The sequence below is a fragment of the Sceloporus undulatus genome, chromosome 2, assembly GCF_019175285.1.
Source record: "Sceloporus undulatus isolate JIND9_A2432 ecotype Alabama chromosome 2, SceUnd_v1.1, whole genome shotgun sequence".
NCBI classification, from domain to species: domain Eukaryota; kingdom Metazoa; phylum Chordata; class Lepidosauria; order Squamata; family Phrynosomatidae; genus Sceloporus; species Sceloporus undulatus.
Window position 1 is genome coordinate 170,450,964 of NC_056523.1, and position 19,058 is coordinate 170,470,021.

The following is a 19,058-nucleotide window of genomic DNA, read 5'->3' on the forward strand; positions in this document are numbered from 1 at the left end:
CATCTGCAAATTTGATAAGTATGCCCCCAATTTTGTCCTCCAAGTCATTGATAAAGATGTTAACTAGCACTGGGCCCAGGACAGAGCCCTGTGGGACCCCACTGGTCACTTCTCTCCAGGATGAAAAGGAGCCATTGTTGAGCACCCTTTGGTTCTGCCAGTCGACCAATTACAAATCCATGTAACAGTTACCTTCTCTAGCCCTTGTTTGTAAGAATGTTATGGGAAACCTTGTCAAAGGCCTTACTGAAATCAAGATATGCTATATCCACAGCATTCCCTTCATCTACCAAGCTGGTAATTTTATATATATAAAAAGAGAGATCAGATTTTTGTTTGGCATGACTTGTTTCTCTGAAACCCATGTTAACTTTTTGTTGTTATGGCATTGCCTTCTAGATGATGATCCAACTAGCAGTGCACACAACCTCATAGGGAGACCATGACCAGTTTAAATTCCTTACTGTTTTGTCTTTGTTAAAAGCACAGGAGCCCTACCCCAAATTGCTAGCAAGCCATATTAAAATCTGCATTTCAATAAATGTGGAAAAACTTTTAAGGAAGGTTTGGAAACCAGACAAGCCTTCAGAGGAGACTCACAGAACTAGGGGAAATTATCACCAAGTGCTGTGGTTTGGGTAATGCAGTTAGAGCTTTCTGTTCTCTTATAAGTTCTTATTGCTAAAACCATGTGATTCTCATGTTAAAAAAATAACAATAATATTAATAATATTTTTATTATAACCACATACATTCCTGTCTCAGTCCTTGGAGAACAAACAGTTGAAAACATGAGGTTTTTGTTGTTTAAAAAAAAATGACTGGATTTTAAAAATATAACACAAAGGAAGGGGAGAGGGAAAAAATGAGAAGTACAGCGACTGTGAGTATAGACTAGACATACTCACTAATATAAGTTGCCCAGATGTCCAAAAAAAATTTTCTTGAAGTCAAGGCCTGTAAAATATATGATGCCCTAGTTCCAGGCAGTGGAGGGAGTGGGGACAAGCCCCAACTTCATTGAAAACTCCTGTTCCTTTTAACCATTAAGTAATGCTACCCAGTTTGGCTTCTGGTTATTATTATTATTATTATTATTATTACAAAGCCTAGAATACTTTATAGAATTATACACCCTTCAACATTTCTTGTGCCAGGCAGCTCAGCGGGAGACCCATGCAGACAGCCACCCTGGCGCTAAAACAGGAAGCCAGGAAACAGGGGGAGATTGGGGCAGCTGCAGGGCCAGGATACTCCAGGCTGGCCCCAGAGAAGCCTGGCCCATGTAGACAGGGCCAGAGACATTACCAAAGCAGCTGAAAAAATGGTTGAGAGAGGATTACATTGAAACTGACCATGGCAAATTGGGACATTTGGAGGGTATGGGATTACTTTGCTAATATTAACAATAAGACCCAGCGTGGCTGTTGGACTATGACTCTGGAGAGCAGGATTTGATTCCTTGCTTGGCAATGAAACTCAATGGATGATCTTGGGCAAGTCACATGCTCTCAGCCTCAGCGGATAGCAATGGCCAACCTCTTCTGAACAAATCTTCTTGCCAAGAAAACCCCATGCTTTGGGGTAAGTCGGAAATGCCTTGAAGGCACACAACAACAACAACAACAACAACAACAACATTACCAACAAACATCACACCTTATTCTCTATGTCAGTGGTTCCCAAACTTTAGTCCTCTAGGTGTATTGGACTTAATCTTCCAGAATTCCTAACCATTGAACAAGTTGGCCGGGGCTTCTGGGAGTTGAAGTCTAAAATTACCTGGATTGCCAAAGTTTGGGAATCACTTCTCTACTTAATAAAGAAACTGTGTGTTTTGCTTAGGAACGTGGACTGATCCAGGTAATTGTTGAATGCTATATTTTCACCCATTGTGTGGGTTTGCCCTAGCAACCCTAGCTATTTTCCCACACTTTAAAGCTGAGGGTGGGAATTCTGCAGTCCGACAAATATAGCTGAACTACAACTCCCAGCATTCCACACCATTGGCTATGATCACTGTGGCCAATGAGAGTTGCCTTTCAATATCATTGGGAGGGAAACATGATTTTCACCTTTGATGTAAAGCAAGGACAGAGAAATTTTGGCCCTGCAGATATGCTGTCCTACAAATTCCTTTAATTCTAACCATCACCATGGCCAATAGTCAGACTATGGAAGCATTAAGCCAAAAGAACTGGAAGGACAAATTTTTCCCACCTCAGCTTTAAAGATGGACAGATATATCATGGTCCAAGCATATTATGGTCTGAGGCTGCCTGCCCTCCACTACTCAGGCCAAGTCCCCCAATGAGCATAGAAGAATGTGAGGCTTCCCTTCCCTGGGCACTTGGCCATCTTATTCACTTTTGACTGGAAATGGGCATTTTGAATGAGGACAGTTTTTTAAACAAGTTTGCGGTAATTTTAAAACTTTATTTATAACCTACCTTTCCCCAAAACCCAAAGCTACTTACAAATTAAAATACAGTACGGTTAAAACGTGCAAAACACCAACATTAAAGTATATTAAACTCCCAACTATATGTTCAAGAAATTTACAAAATGTACAAAAATGTGAAATATATATATATATATATAATTTAAAATGTGGCCCCAAAAGCCACAGACACAAACACACGAAAAGCAGTTTAAAAGAACAATAGAATAAAAACAATAAAAGTCCTTTCTTTAAAAATAAATTCTTTAAAATCCTGCATTTACAAAAGTCTGTTGGGATTTTTTTTAAAAAAGGTCTTTGCCAGCCAATAGACTGCATGGAGAGGGCCATTCTAGCATCCCTAGGAAGGGTGTTCCAAAGCCTACGTGTAGATACTGTAAAGATTGCTCATTTTCTAAGCATCAAGCCTCTGTGTATTTCAGATGCTGCTGTTTGATGTAACCTTTTTGGGGTGCTTGCCACCAAGAGCACCCTTTTGTGCCCAAAATCCTTCTAATTAAAACATATGGCAATGTATTTCTAGGATTTGATTCTGCTACAATCACTAGGTCCCCTGCCAATGTCAGCTTATAAAAGAAAACTCCTGATCAAGCAACCCAAGAGCAACTGTGCCCCCCCCCAGGGGGCAAAACTGTATTAGGAAAAAAAATGTGGCTGCTCTTCAACCTGTCTCTTTAGCAATAGCAAGTACATTGTTATACAGTACTGCTCATCAGTGCACTTAAGCACTCCCTAAGCAGTTTACAATGTGTAAGCTAATTGCTCCCAACAAGCTGGGGGCTCATTTTACCAACCTTGGAAGCATGCAAGCCTGCGTCGAGCCTGAGCCCTTGGCTGGTATTGAACTCACAACCTTGTGGTTTGTGAGTGAGAGGCTGCAGTGCAGGCATTTAACCACTTCACCACCAGGGCTCCATTAACTCTTAGCCATGCCCTAACTATCAGTCCTACTAGCTTAATGCATAGACATCAACCAGTGAAATTCTTTTGCTCCAAGCTTCAAAAAGCTTCACTTACCAATCTCCCTCAAATTCCGTCTTCTCCTTCCTCCACCACCTCTTTAGTTGGTATCTTTAGCCAATGGATGCCTTTTGGATAACCAGATGCATCACATAAAAGCATACATCAGCCCACAAGTCCTTTCCTGCCTAACGTAGTCAAGATTTGGCTTCTGCATATCCACACGCACACACACACACACACACACTGATAGTTATATCAAGTTGGCTTCAATCTATGGCAATGGTTCCCAAAGTTTTTCAGGCTACTACCCCCTTTCCTCTACAGAGCAACTCTGGTCTTCCTCCAATACCTTTTTTCTTGATACAGTGGTGCCTCGGGTTACGAAATTAATTCGTTCCGCCATTCCTTTCGTAACCCAAAAATTTCGTAACCCGAAACACTTTTCCGTTAGCACTGGAAAGCCTATAGCTGCACTTTGCAGCATTTGAATTTCGCGCCGAAATGAATTTCGTAACCCGAAAAATATTTCGTAACCTGAAACAGTTTTTGCCAATCCAACTTTTTCGTATCCCGGAAATTTCGTAACCTGATCATTTCGTATCCCGAGGCACCACTGTATTAAGTCTACTGTTCTACTGCAAAACCAAAAAACTAATCTCAGTTGCTGCTCCCTTTACACTTGGTCACCTTGGGAGCAGCAATTAAGCAGCTGGCTGAGCAGCGATGAAAGGCTTCATGGTTGCTGCTTGTCCAACTGCTTGGTTGCTACTCCTGGGGTGACAAGGTACAAAAGAACCAGTTTCTCCCCAGCAAGGAAGAGTTCATAATCCTTCTTCACCAGCACATCTGGCTTCTCACTTTTCCCCCCAGCAAGGAAGGACTGCCTACCAAGAGAGGTGAGAAAGGCAAAGGACTCTTTGAAGAAGTGGCCCCAGATATTCTCCCCTCTCCTTCCCCAGAGATGTGCCTTCCCCACGCAACTTAAAGTTCTCCCTTCTCCCCAAACACATAAACACTGTTTCTTCTTATGTCCAGCAAAAGAAAGCAGGAGCAGGAGCCCAGCACCAAGCTGCCAGCCAAGTCCCAACCAAACTCACAGAGCTTAAGCCAGGTCCCCAATGTGCAAGCTCCTTTTTGCTGTCACTTTGCTCATGCCATCACATGCTGTAACTCCTTGCTCCAAACTGCTAGTCTGTCTCAAAATGGCACTGCAGGAATGAGTTCACACGGGTTGGCACCACCACACGAAGCAATCAAGGAGACTGCGTAGAGGTTTTAAGGTACTGTGAAAAAAGAGATTTCATGCAACCCTCATCCCCATCATCGTCCTAAAGGTTACTGGTTCCTCTTATCTGTCTTACGTGCCAATACTTTGGACTGAAGGTCCCTGCTGCCACCCCTGTTTTCCTCACTACCCCCAACAGGCCTATGAATGGCAGATCTCTGGAGGTGAATCAATGATAGACCTCCCGAAGGTCCAGCCCACAGCTTCTCCCACATGGCAGAGCTAATTGGAGCTGGCTGCTGACTCTTTATGCAACACTGATGATAGGACAGCAAAGCTTGGAGGGAATGAGTTACAAATAACTAATTACCTGTAATTCAGGTGTGCGACAACAGTTGCATTATAATTGTTGCTTTCAAAGGCAAACCTTCATTCCTTTTGCAGGGTAACCAGCTCTTCATGTACTTTTATAGTGGCTTCTTTACAAAATGGTAGAGGAATCCTTGTCACATGGTTCAAGTGCTGGCTTCTGTTGCTGTTTCTGCTTTGTGACCGAATGGACAGAGAGAAAGCCTGTTTTGTACTGTTCTGTAGCATTCACAGACCATAAAAGCAACTGTTTATTTTTTTTTAATTGGCTAGTACAGATTTAATTTTAAAATTGTAATAGTGGCTAACTACTTTTTGCCCAATGGGAAAGCTGATGGTAAAAAAGGCTGTATTTCAGGATCAGATATATGAATATATAATCTGGAGTATTCACAGTGCCTGTGTATTCATGATTTTTGATGTTATTGCCACTATTACAACTGCCCCCTCCCAATCTAGTTTACTGATCAGTGCAAAAGGATTACAGATTTTGTGTGACTGCTGTTGTGATTCATAGGAGGCAGATGATAAATCAACAGTAGATAATAACAATAAAGAACTTTTAAAAGTGTTTAGGTAGACATGTGAGAAATGTGTGGTTGGGGATTACGTAAAAACCTGGCCGTGGGTAGAGTTCTGTGATTTACTCCTCCTTCTCCTCTTCTTCTTCAATGTGACTTTTACATGTTTATTGTATTTTATCCCACTTTGTCAAATTTTATGTTATGTATTTATTGCATTTTATGCCACCTTGTATATTATGAGACTTTGTCAAATTTTACCTCGTGGTAAAAATTGTCTTCTTTCTTTTCATGCTGATCCATGATCAAAATAAATTATGAATTGGTTGATACTTTACCAAGCAGCAGCTGCATGGAGAGAAGGAGACTCTATTCTGCTGGCGACTGGGGCATGGACGGATGATGCTTCCATCTTCCCCCAGCCAGCTAAGAAGGCTGCAACCATGCAACCACCAGGAGTATGCCTGTTACACTTGCTTATCACAACCTCGTTGGCTGGCAGGAGGGGGTGGAAATATCATCCACCCATGCCCCAAAATTGCCAGGAGAACGGACTCCATTTTCTCTGTGCAGCTGCTGCCCAGTGAAAAGTGTATATGGAGGGGGGAGGTCAGTGTTAGCAGAACCTAAAGAAAGAGGGGGATGCACATTCCCAAACATCAAGTTATACTACTTGATCTGCTGTTTAGCTTGGTTGGAAGGCTTGATCTTACTGAGAAACAACAAATAATTAACTGGGAGGGGTACAACATAAGATTTGGTTGGCACGCCTTTTTGTGATACAATAAATGCAAGGCTAACAAAGACTTTGATCATCACTGCCTAAGAAGACCTTATTAAAAGTATAGATAAAAATTAGGAAAAAATTCTATAGGGGAATCCCATTGTGAGTATCTCTGCAGAAAGCCTTTCTTATGAGTAGTAGAGATACAGATATAACTTGGATTAAGTACAAAGATATTATAACAAAAAATAAAAATAAGAAGTTTGAGATTAAAACCAAAGAACAACTGGCCCAAGAAGGATTAAACAGCAACTGTTTTTTCTGCATGGAATTTTGGTTTTTAATGTTAATTCAGGGTTTACTGAGACTTGAAAGTTATTTCAAGGGCTCTTCCAGAGTAAAAAAGTTTAGATTATATCTGTGTGTAAAGTTTCTGAAAGGTCTGGAGGAACATTCAAGCTAATATTAAGTGTGCAGATTGCCCTCTAGTGGTTTGCAGGATGGCTTAAATCTGGGATTTTATTTGTGCAAGCAGCGTTTTATGATCAGTTCCTAAAGACGGTTTTGCTACAGAGCAAGTTGGCCAGTATTCAGCAGGATTTTGGGTAAGGACTCTTTTGGCCCAGAGCATTATTCCAAAGGAAATTTTGAAAAATAAAATTAAATGTTAAATTTAGAAAAAAAAACCCAAAAAACCAAAATGTATTGTTTATCTTCAGAATAATAATGGTTAAACTCATTCAGAATAGTTGTTACATCATACTGCAGCCATCACTCTTGTTCTGAAAGGACAGAGTGAGGACAGTAATAGAAGACGTCTATGACAGCTGCTCTTCACCTCTGTGTGAGATGACATCAACAGGAGACAGATAGTGGCTCTATTCACAGTTTTGGGTGAGGGCATGTGAGCCGAATGTGGAGCAGTGGTGCCTGAGTCCCTGGCCTCCCTCACCCACCCTATGAATGCTGATTCTGTTTCTGGCCTTGGAGCATTTAGTGCAAAGGTCGGAAGATGGATTGTGAAAACACAAGGGCCATTCCAACTATGCAATAGCTGAATTAGCCTTCGTAGACTTTCACACATTCAGAAGTGGATCTGGAATGAGCGCATGCGCAGGCCGTGATGAAATCATGGGTCTCTCTTTTTCTGCCACCTTAACCCATCACACATTTGCACAAATACATAAACAGGGCCAGTAGTACCAAAACATTGGCGTTCTTTGTAATATAATAAGAACGCCAATGTTTTGGTACTACTGGCCCTGTTTATTTATTTGTGCAAGGCCTTGTCTGTTTCATCAGTTGATGTTATAGGTTTTCCCCCTGTAATATTTTATTGTTGTCCACAAAGCTTGGAAAGTTACTTTTGGGGGGGAAAAGTAAGGACTTGCTCCTTACTCTTGTTCCTTCTCATTACTTAAAAAAAAAACAAAAACCCAAACCCTTAGAAGTTATATGAGCATGACAAAAAAATTGAAAACATCCTGTCAAAATGCTTCTAAATACACCCCTTGTGTATTGTCTCTTGTTAGGTATTTATGGCCCCCAAGACAACAAAAATAAATTCTATAATAAGCTACAAAAGATACTAATGGACTTAGACTAGGAGAATATACTGGTGATGGGAGATTTTAATGGAGTAATTCAGCCTAAGTTAGACAGATCGTCAGGTAAACATATTAAAGAGACGCAAGGGAAATTACCAAAAAGTTTTTTTGGGTTAATGGAGAATTGCGGCATGACTGAGGTATGGAGACATTTATACCCCAAAGAGAACTGTTTTACTTTCTTCTCTGACAGACACCAATCACTATCAAGGATAGATATGTTTCTCGTATCACAAAATCTACTAACAGAGGTTAAGAAAATGGAAATACTAAACAGAACTATTTCAGATCACAACCCTATAATGTTAAATTTGAATGATAGTAGCAAGATTAACAATTGGTACTTGAATGAAGAGCTTTTGAAAGACGAAAAAATTGTAGAAGAATTTAAAACAATGTTCCAACATTTTCTAAAAGAAAATAAAGATAAAGAAGTTCAATTATCTACGGTATGGGACGCGGGTAAAGCAGTGATCAGGGGTTTTTTCTCACAGTGGAATATAAGAGTTCAGAGGGGGGAAAGCAGAAGGTAATGAAACTTAACAATCTACTTAAAGACAAGGAACAGGATCTGCAGAGATTCCCGAGAGACAAGAAAACCCAAAGAGAAATCAAAATGATAAAGAAACAACTAGAATTGGAGGCAACGGAAGAACTAAATAAAAGACTTAAACTAACGAAACAGAAGTGGTTTGAACATGCAAACAAAACTGGGAAATGGCTAGCTTACAAATTAAAGAAGGAGAAAGAAAAAAAAGCTATCAACAGAATCAACTCAGACAAAGGGATAGTTACTCAGCAAGAAGAAATCAAAAAAGTCTTTGTTGAATTTTACAATAACCTCTATAAAGAAAATCAAATAGAACAAGAAGAAATTAGAAAATACGTAGCCTCATCGAGCATTGGAATTCTAACAGAAAATCATAGATCACAGCTAAATCAACCAATACTGATACAAGAAATTTGGGAAGCAATTGACTCTAGTAAGCTAGGGAAATCACCAGGAAACGATGGCTTAACGGCGAGATTTTACAAAACATTTAAATTAGAATTGGGACCTATTCTACAAGAAATTATGAATAAAGCCTTAAATGAGACAATACCAAATTCCTGGAAAGAAGTGGAAATAATAATGCTCCCAAAAGAAGGGGAAAATAATTTGGAACCAATGAACTATCGTCCAATATCACTCCTGAACAACGATTATAAAATCTTTGCCACAATTTTAGCAAATCGTTTAAAATCTTGTCTTAAAGATATAATTGATAATGATCAAAGGGGATTTCTCCCACACAGATTTATGAGAGACAATTCAAGAATTCTTTTAAACATCTTGGAATACTATGAGCGTCACAATGATAAACAATTGGGATTATTGTTCATTGATCTAGAAAAGGCCTTCGATTCGGTGAATTGGTATACCCTTGTAGAAGTGCTAAAGAAAATCCAAGTTGGATCAAACTTCATTAACTGGATAACTAAAATATATAAAGATCAAAAAGCCCAGATCAGAATAAATGGTGAGAAATCTAAATTCATTGATATAAAAAGAGGTACAAGGCAGGGTTGCCCACTCTCCCCTCTTTTATTTCTATTAATAATGGACCTGTTATTAAAAGAAATTAAGTCAAATGACCAAATTAAAGGAACAAAAATTAAAAATCAGAGCTATAAAACCAGAGCCTTTGCGGATGATTTGATTTTATTTATGGAAGATCCGACTGGAAATATAGAATTGATTATGGGAATTTTAGACAAATTTGGTGCTATGACAGGCTGTAAGATTAACAAATCAAAGTCAGCATTTTTAATCAAGAACATGAGGGAGAGAGAACAGAGGCAATTGGAAGACAAATCAGGCATTAAAATAGAGAAGAAAGTGAGATATCTGGGACTTCAAATTTCAAACAAATTAAATAGTTTATTTGAAATGAATTATAAAAAAACATGGGCAAAAATAAAGCAGGATTTACTTAAATGGAATAAATTAAACTTATCAATTACAGGAAGAATAGCCAGTATAAAAATGATGGTATTACCTCAAATTTTATTTCTGTTTCAAATGCTCCCTATTATAGCATCTGACAAACCATTTAAGGAATGGGATAAAGACCTGACGCAATTCATCTGGAAGGGCAGGAAACCTAGAATCAAATACAAAAATCTGCAGGATTTGAAAACCAAAGGAGGACTAGGCTTACCAAATTTTAAATTATATTTTGAAGCTTGTGGACTTTTGTGGCTTAAAGAATGGATAATGTTGGAGAATTCAAACCTTCTAGAGATTGAAGGGGATGGCAACAATTATGGTTGGCATGCCTATCTAATTTATGGGATGGATAAATCCAACAAATCCTTTAAAATACACTGTATTAGAAATTCCCTTATTAAAATATGGAATAAATACAAACCCAGAATCTTTCAAAACATTGAGGGTTGGGTCTCACCTCAAGAGGCATTTTATAGGAAGGAAATGGTGATAGACCATAAGTGGATAAGATACAGGGATATTTTGGGGGAAGAAGGAGAAGAAACAGTTTTAAAATCAAGGGATCAACTGAATAAAGAGGGTTGGAGAATTAATTGGTTTGCATACAACCAAATTGCCTCAAGATATAAAGAGGACCTCAAAGAACATAAAGTAGTAAAAACACAAGGGGACTCAGATCTAGGGAAACTCTTGCTAGAAGACAACTCGAAATTAATTGGGAAAATCTATAAAATCTTACTATCATATGAGCTAGAACAAGAGACAGTGAAAGAGAGTATGATAAAGTGGGCAAGAGAGATAGGCCATCCAATAACCCTGCAACAATGGGAGAATTCTTGGAAAAACAATTACGAATTTACAGCCTCACAAAACCTAAGAGAGAATTATTACAAGATGTTTTATCATTGGTACATAACTCCAGCTAAAATGGCAAAAATATACAAAGTCAATAATAATTTATGTTGGAAATGTAAAAAGGAAATAGGAACCTTCTATCACTGCTGGTGGGGATGTAAGGAGGCTAAGAAATTTTGGAAGTCAATAAGCAGTCAAATTGACCTCATAATGGGAAAGAAAATACAATTGATACCCGAAACTATGTTGTTAGGCATTATGGATGACAAGGTGAAGGGCAGCGAAAAGAAAATCCTGTATTATTTAATTACATTAGCTAGAATAACCTTTGCCCAGAAATGGAAGAATGCAAACTGTCCGATGATAGAAGACTGGACACTAAAACTGTACGACGCTATAATGATGGATAGTCTGACACAAACACTCAAAAATACCAATAAAAAGCAGAGAAGGGATGAATGGGAGAAGGTAATCAAGTTTTTAGAATTAAACTGGGGTGAGATAGCGGTAACATCACTTAAATAAGAGATCTAAACTCGGCTAGCATTAAAGAATACCTATAACTGGTGAAATTTTAATATCAAAGGGATTTGGGATCCACTAAATAGAAAGATTTACGGAAAGTTAATAATTATAAACAGGTCGGATGAAGAAGATAGGAGGAAGTCAGTATATGTGCGTATTGTTTAGTATGTGAGAAAGTGTGATTGGAAATAAAATAAAGGAGGATTGAAGTATAGGAAGAAATAGTAAGAGTAGTAAGAAGAAGTAGAGGGGATAAGTAGGTGTGGAAGGTTTGAGTAGGTAGCTAAGTGTAACAGAGGGAAGATAGGGAAGGTAGAATGGGATAGAAGAGATAGAAAGGAAAAGAGAAGAGAACTTAAGAAAGGAAGTACAGTGGTACCCCGGGATACGAATGCGGCGCCTTACGAAATTTCCGGGTTACGAAAAAAATCTATTTAAAAAAACTGTTCCGGGTTACAAATGTTTTTTCGGGTTACGAAAAAATTTTTGGTGCTTTTCGGCGCTATTTCGCACCAAATCGCGGCTTTTCCCCATTAGCGCCTATGGGTTTTTCGGCTTACGAAGCCTTTCGGGTTACGAAAGCGGCGGCGGAACGAATTATTTTCGTAACCCGGGGTACCACTGTAACAAGGAGAGGATAGTAGAAGAGTAATGAGTAAGAAGATAGGATGGTTAGGTATGACAAAAACTACAGAAGAATACAAATTAGAAATAATTTGTATTAATCTATGTTCTATAAGGAAAACAATTGTAAATGATTGGAATGATATACGGTATGTTTGTGTTTGTATAATTGTATGTTATTGTATGTTATTATGTTTTTAATAATAAAATTTTAAAATTAAAAAAAATACACCCCTTGTAAGTTTAGACAGCAATATTATATACATCAATAAAACAATTTCATTCCCAATTCTTCTGTTATGTCTGATGTATAAACTGAGTGAATCCTTGTTAAGAAAAGAAAACTCCAGCTAATTCCAGGAAGTTGGTACGAATGCTAAAGGAAATCCAGCAATGTGCACTTTGGGGTTTTTTTGGTTGAAAAGTTCATTTTAACTTTTGGAATCCTATTGGGGCATTATGTCAGCACCTCTCTGGCTTTCATCCGCGGTTGTGTTTTTCCCTCTCCCTTAAGTTCATGCATGCAGGTATTCATTAGTTTCATACACAAGAGGTTCCCCTGCAGTGCAACAACTAGCATCCCTTCTGGGTTATTGTTCAGGTGTAGCCAGTACAGTAATTAACAACTGTTTTCCATCCCTGGGTCTCCTCTGCAGCTCCAGAGGATCCAATCCTTCCCTCTTTTGGGCTCTCCTGCTTTTCCACCTTCCTCGTCCATTCCATCTGGTCAGATCTCCTCTTCCTCTTTTCCTTTACTACACCTCTCTTTTTACCCTTCCCAGCTTCTGCATCTTTTAATAATTTAAACAACTAGTTCTTTTGCAAACTGGCCAAATGGAACCCTGGCTGTAACTTCAATCCTACCTCAACCTTGACATTTATTCTGGTGGGGTATTGCATGCTCAGTAGCACTCAGTAGGATTCAAGTCTCTAGTCTGTGGGACCTTCTTTACTCCCCTAAAGTAGCAGACATTTCTAATCATTATAAAAACAGTACTGAGGCCAGACCTGGGATATTCATTTCTCTATGGGACCTCTAGGTGGCACCAATACAGTTTCCCTTTGCAGGGTCTCAAACTCAAACAGTTGAGATAGTGAGTACTCATGCTTGGTAAAAGGTCGAATCATGAACAGAGGGAAAGTCTAAATGAGAACCAGCATGGGCAGAAAGATAAAAGAGGGGCTGAAAAGAAAAAGCAAACAGAAAAATAGTACTGTGGTGGGGGACAAAGAGATTTCTTAAAAATTTTGCCCTAACAGGGCGCTTCCATTAGCTACAAATAAACTTGAATCAAGATGAGCTTAGAACATTCATGGAAACCATGGCGGCCATGGGCCTGTCCCAGCTCATACAGGGTCCTACGCATTGTGCGGGTAATACTCTCGATTTGGTCTTCTGTTCGGATGTGGAAAATCCGTGGGTGGAAATAGCCAATATTTCCCCCCTGTCATGGACGGATCATTTCCTGGTAGAGGCGAAAATCAAGGTCTCTACCCAGATCCCCCCCGGGGGTGGCGGACCAGTTAGGATGGTCCACCCTCGAAGGCTGATGGAACCCAAAAGGTTCCAGAAGGCCTTAGAGGGGTCCATGGTTGGAAGCGACGGCGACTCTGTTGATGCCCTCACCGGTATCTGGAATACCGGTCTTTCAAGGGCTATATACAGTATCGCTCCTAAGCGCCCTCTCAGGCCCGCTTCCAAATGCAAGCCCTGGTATACGGAAGATCTCCGGGTAAGGAAGTGGGCACTGCGACGGCTAGAGTACCGTTGGCGGAAACACCTTTGCTTAGACGACAAGGCTCTCCTAGACCAACTGTTAGAGGACTACGGACAGGCAATACGAGCAGCAAAGAATTCGTTCTATGGTGCTCGTATTGCGTCCGCAGAGTCGCATCCGGCAGAGTTGTTCAGGGTGGTCAGGGAGCTAACTCAGCTCCCTCCCGCTCAGAATCAGATCCTTGAACCTACTAAGGCCTGCTGTGACTTATTTAACGACTTTTTTGCGGATAAAACATCTCGGATAAGCGAAGGTCTGAACGCCGACTTTTTAGCAGAACCTAAGGTAGAGGTGTCCGGAGCCTCCGTGGACTTTATTAAACTGGATCGGTTTGAGTCGGTGAGTACCGAGAATGTGGACAAGATCCTCGGAAGTGTTCGGAAGACAACCTGCTCTCTCGATCCCTGTCCCTCGTGGTTAGTGGCCCAGGGGGGATCGGCGGTAACAACTTTGTTACGCCAGATAGTTAATACATCTTTGAGGGATGGGCAATTTCCATCACAACTGAAATTGGCCATAGTAAAACCTATTCTAAAAAAGCCCTCCCTCGACCTCCTGGTTCATAATAATTATCGGCCTGTTTCGCTGCTTCCATTTTTGGGAAAGGTGATCGAGAGGGCGGTTGCAATCCAGCTTCAGGCGGTCTTGGATGAAACGGATTATCTGGACCCATTTCAAACTGGCTTCCGGGTGGGCTACGGGGTTGAGACGGCCATGGTCGCCTTGGTCGATGATCTCCGTCTGAGCGTCGACAGGGGAAGCGTGTCCCTGTTGGTGCTCTTGGACATCTCAGCGGCTTTCGATACCATAGACCATGGTATCCTTCTGGGACGCCTGGCAGAGGTGGGAATCGGGGGCCCTGCGCTCCAGTGGTTCCGGTCCTACCTCTCTGGGAGGTCCCAGATGGTCCAGCTGGGAGACGTGTGCTCCGACGAGCGGGCCCTTAAAACTGGGGTCCCTCAAGGAGCCATTCTGTCTCCCATGCTATTTAACATTTACATGAAACCGCTGGGAGAGATCATCCGGAGACATGGGGCGCGGGGTTATCAGTACGCTGATGACACCCAAATCATTTTCTCTATGTCTCCGACTGATGCAGTGACTGGGGATGGGGTCTCTCCTCTCGTGGCATGCCTGGAGTCAGTAATGGGCTGGATGAGGGAAAACCGACTCAAATTGAATCCAGAGAAAACGGAGGTACTAGTGATAGGTTCCCCTGGTCCAGGAATGGCGGTGGTTCCACCTGTCCTGAACGGGGTCACGCTCCCTGTGAAGGACTCCGTGCGCAGTCTGGGGGTGCTTCTTGACTCGTCGCTACACCTGACTGCTCAGGTGAACGCGACGGTCAAGAGCACCTGTTATCAGCTTCGGCTTATTCGCCAGCTGCGCCCATACCTGGCCCAGAGGGACCTAGAAACTGTTGTACATGCTCTGGTAACCTCGAGATTGGATTTCTGCAATGTACTCTACTTGGGGCAACCCTTATATCAAACTCGGAAGCTGCAAATGGTTCAGAACATGGCAGCCCGGCTGGTCACTGGTGCTCCCAGGACCAGCCATATAACACCGGTGTTGAAAGATCTCCATTGGTTGCCTATTCGCTTCCGGGCCCAATATAAGGCGTTGGTTATTACCTATAAAGCCCTAAATGGCTTGGGTCCAGGTTACCTAAAGGATCGCCTCTCCCCGTACATTCCGCCTCGCACCCTCAGGACATCTGGGCAGCAGCTACTGAAGGTGCCTGGGGCTAGATTGTCCTCCACCACAAGGAGGACATTTTCCACTGCTGCCCCAGCCCTTTGGAATACGCTGCCCACTGAGCTCCGCTCGACTACCACCCTGGCCCAATTCAGGAAGGATTTGAAGACCTTCCTGTTCCAACAGGCATTCCCCAATTAAAAATCCTGTGGGCCTCCCTCCTCTTTCGTGGCCAAGAGGAAGGGCTTTGGGGCTTTTAGCCTGTGTTTTTTATTATTGTTTATATATGATGTATTTTGGATTTTATTGTATGTATTTTGTTTTAAATTTTATACTGTAAGCCGCCCTGATCGAAGGAAGGTGCGGGATATAAATAAAAACTTTATTTATTATTTATTATTATTCTACGGATGTGGTGGCGTAGTGGTTAAGACACCAATTCTGACAATCATAAGGTCAGAAGGTTGGCAGCTTGAGACCCTAACGCTGTGTGATGGGGTGAGCTCCTGTCACTAGTCCCAGTTTCTGCTAACCTAGCAGTTCAAAAGCATGCAAAGGCAAGTAGAAAGGTATCACTTTGGTGGAAAGGTAACAGCATTTGGTGCAGTCATGCTGGGAACATAACCATGGAGCTGTCTTTGACAATGCTGGCTCTTTGGCTTAGTAGCTGAGCACTGCCCCCTACAGTCAGATATGACTAGACATTCATGTCAATGGGAAACCTTTACTTTTACCTTTAGGGACCATGTATTATACCTAATTCTGTCTACTTGGGGACTATCTCAAGCAGATTTGAGTGGTGTCGTGGAAAGGAAGGAAAAGGATACATTTCATATACTTCCAGGACCAGCCATATAACACCGGTTTTGAAAGACCTCCATTGGCTACCCATCCGCTTCCGGGCTCAGTATAAGGCGTTGGTGATTACCTATAAAGCCCTAAATGGCTTGGGCCCAGGAAACCTAAAGGACCGCCTCTCCCCGTACATTCCGCCTCGCACCCTCAGAACGTCTGGGCAGCAATTACTAAAGGTGCCTGGGGCTATGTTAGCCTCCACCACTCGGAGGACATTCTCCACGGCTGCCCCAGCCCTTTGGAACACGCTGCCCACCGAGTTCCGCTCGACTACCACCCTGGCCCAATTCAGGAAGGACTTGAAAACCTTCCTGTTCCAACAGGCATTCCCCGAATAAAATCCTGTGGGCCTCCCTCCTCTTCCGTGGCCAAGAGGTTGGGCTATGGGGCTTTTTTATTTTTATATGATTGCTGTATATGTATTTTAATTTTTCTTGTCTTTGTGTTTTGATTGTATTTTAATCCTTGTTGTATGCCGCCCTGATTATAAGAAGGGTGGGATATAAATAAAATTATTATTATTATTATTATTATTATTATTATTATTATTATTATTATTATTATTATTATTTATATGCATGCTGGACAAAGCCCAATATGAAGGCCTGGAAGCCCATACGCTTAGTCTGAGTGGGATGTTTGTACAGCAAGAAGAGCAGAAAGTACAGGAGGTGGCTATAGTTTGTGATATAAATTCTGTTCCACTATTATCACACATACAAAATCTAACATGTGGAAGAGCCAGCATTTCCCTTACTTACCACATGAGGCCCTCAGAACCTTTGTGTCCATTTTTATCTATGCATTGGCCATTGGTGTAACCTGTTTTAGGAGATAAGTTCTGTCTGAGTTACTAAGTACCTACATTAAACTGCTTGTAGAGATTACACTTGAGGATTTGGAGCATGAATTTGTGGATGAAGTGCAGCTCTATTTCTCTTTGGTGCTCCGTAACAATGAACCTATTGGGATTCTATGCGGATACTTGGAGTCAGTAATGGACTGGACAAAGACTTATCTAGATAAGACAGATGGGCTCCTGGTCAGGAGACAGCCAGGCAAACTTGGGAATAGATCCAATCCATTTAAATGAGGTCATAGTCTCCATGAAATGTCTCTATGGTCCTGGCCTGGGAGAAAGGTGACATATAAAGCAAGTAAATAAAAATAAATGTCGGGGTGCTCCTGGGTTTGGCTCTACATATTGATGACCGGGTGGAAGTGGAAACAGCACTACCCCTGCACAATTTGGGTTTGTGCAACAGCTAAACCCATTCTTAAGGAACTCAGATCTAGCTATGGTAATGTATGTATGCCTTCTTGATTCAATCAGGATTCTTGTAGTATATTCTACAAAGGCATACCTTTAAGGCAGCTTGGGAAAATGCAACCAGTTCAAGATGAAGTAACAATACTACTGAACACATAACTATGTGATCATGTTACCTTCTCTTATGTAATGCCCCCTCAAGTCTCTCCTATCATACCAATTTAGTGCTTCCTTCAAATCAGGAACTTTGCCTTGCCTCTCCCCTGCCATTCCAGTTGTCTATGTGTGACCAAAGGTGGCTGGTGAGACCAGAGTAAGAGCAGGATCTTTACCAATGGTACACATCTACCTTTGCTCAACCCTCCCAAGGGCTGTGAAATAATCCTCTTGCTCTCTCACCAGACTACCTGTAGGCAAGCCATCAACACATGGCAATCTCCCCTATCCCCACAAAATAATTACACAGGGAAAAAGGCAAGATTGTATATACCGTATTTGACCATTAAAGCAAGAAATTTGGCTTGCCATGGGAAACAAATACTTGCCATTCCTTCCCTTGGTCTTAGTTTTAAACCCTCAAACTGTTGAGTGCTTGGTTGAACCTTGGAAGAAGCACATCTTACATATCCCCAATTCTTTGGAGGTTGATTCTGTTTGTTTAGTTCTCCCTTTACAATATGGGGTTGCAGATGTTTTAAAAAGTATTGTTTTATTAAAGACTTGAACTGTCTATTAGACAAAATAATTTTTTGAGTAATTAATCTTGAGTAATTAATCTTGCATGCAAATAATCCTGAACATTTGGAAAAGCATTGTGGAATTGTCAGGTTTCATTGCCTTTGCAAGTTGACTTTCCTTCTGGCTACCACTGACCTTAGAAGCATCAGACCATGTCAAAGCCAATACCTTCCATCCTGAAGTAGTTTCTTTCACCTGTGTGTGTGCATGTGCCCTGGGAGGGAGGGGGATAGGTACGATTTTAGACACGGATCTGGCAGAAACTCAATGTTCTTCATGGACACCCTTTCAGATTTAACCTTCTCCTCATCATTTTAGTTCTTCTTTGATCCATTCTTTCTTGTGAATTTCCACTGGCAGTAATGCATCCTATACACATCTCAGCTCAAAATTATTAGTATTAGCACCAGACTCATGAACATCCCATAAGCATCAGATCTTGCATCCACAATGTCAGACTACGCAAGCCTTTGGCATTTTTAGATATTGCATATAAAATCACAACTACATTTCCCAACTCAGAATGTATTCTTTTCAGATGCTTTTTGCCATATTCTGTACAATTTGCCCAGCTCTCCATGGTACCTAAGCTGGTCAGTTAATTGCTCTTGCCCTCTGTAGGCATGGCGACATTTACATTTATTACTCTGTATTTCCATTATCTGCTGCAGGCTTTGATCCTGAAAATTGGGCAGAATAGTCAACCCAACATAGTATCTTCCTGTACACATCAATACTTGCCTTTGAGAATCCCTTGGGCTTAAAGAAGAAGAAACATTTTTACAACAGGACCAAGCATACCACCCATAAAAATTGTGTGTTCTGCCATCATGTTAACAGATTTTTTGTATGCTT